Raw genomic sequence first — 976 nt, forward strand, 5'->3', positions numbered from 1 at the left:
AAATAAAGCAATGAAAATGAAACTTTTATATTGAGAGGAAAGGAAAGAAAGAATTGATACTCAAGGTTAAACAGAGGTGGATAAAGAAGATTTATATACATTAAAGATTAACTGCAAGGGGAAAAGAACAGTAGGAAAAGCAAACAAAGAAACAAGTGTAGAAAAAATAAATAATAATAGGATTAAAAAACTAAAAATTAAAATTAAAAAGAGAAAAGAAAAAAAGGAAAACTACACAGAACTGCAAAAGCCCAACATAGAGGCATAGGTTTATAACAACAATAAAAAAAGTGACTGAGGAAAAAAAAAAAAAAGCTCAGAAGCTTAATTAGATTTCATAGTGCCAATAAAATCGACAACTACAACAGAGGGAGCAAAAAAAAGAACAAAAAGGAAAAAAATCCAAAAGAATCTACAGAACAAGTCAAAACATAAGAATAATAAATGTTTTTCTTGAATCACTGCTGTCAGAGTCCTCTCCCTCACCGGGAGTCATAGTTCACCTCACCTCCTTAGGTTACCCTCCAACACTGTGCTGATCTCTGGGTCAGCTATGGGAGCAGCTCAGATTCTAATCTGGTCCTCCTCCTATGTGTTCTTGCCTCCAATGTCCACAGCTATCAGAACTAGTGCATGTTCTTTAGTGGGAGTTCTTAAAAATATGGAATGCTTCATGAATATACATGTCATCCTTGCACAGGGCCATGCTAATCTTCTCTATATTGTTCCCACTTTAGTATATGCGCTGCTGAAGGGAGCACTCCTTTACTATCTTTGATCTGAAAAAACAGGAGTTCAGATATAACAACCTTCTGACCCAAGTCACCAAGATTGCTGATTAAATAGTTAATTAGCTTCACCTTATGTGTCAAATTCTTTGGCCTGAATTAAAATACTTAAATTGAATTGAAAATACATGCACTTTTGATGAGGAGTTACTTTGTTATGCTGGTTTTTCCATACTACATTTCAATAT

General features: G+C 34.1%; 1 non-coding gene across 1 annotated transcript; it reads right to left on the bottom strand.

Moving 5' to 3' along the window:
• Positions 1-655: 655 nt before the first annotated feature.
• Positions 656-761, bottom strand: LOC114114679 (U6 spliceosomal RNA). Its single transcript, XR_003589296.1, has one exon. It is a non-coding gene; the product is annotated as a U6 spliceosomal RNA (small nuclear RNA).
• Between the last annotated feature and the right edge of the window lie 215 nt (positions 762-976).

Source organism: Ovis aries, chromosome 4, assembly GCF_016772045.2.
Source record: "Ovis aries strain OAR_USU_Benz2616 breed Rambouillet chromosome 4, ARS-UI_Ramb_v3.0, whole genome shotgun sequence".
Classification (NCBI taxonomy): Eukaryota; Metazoa; Chordata; class Mammalia; order Artiodactyla; family Bovidae; genus Ovis; species Ovis aries.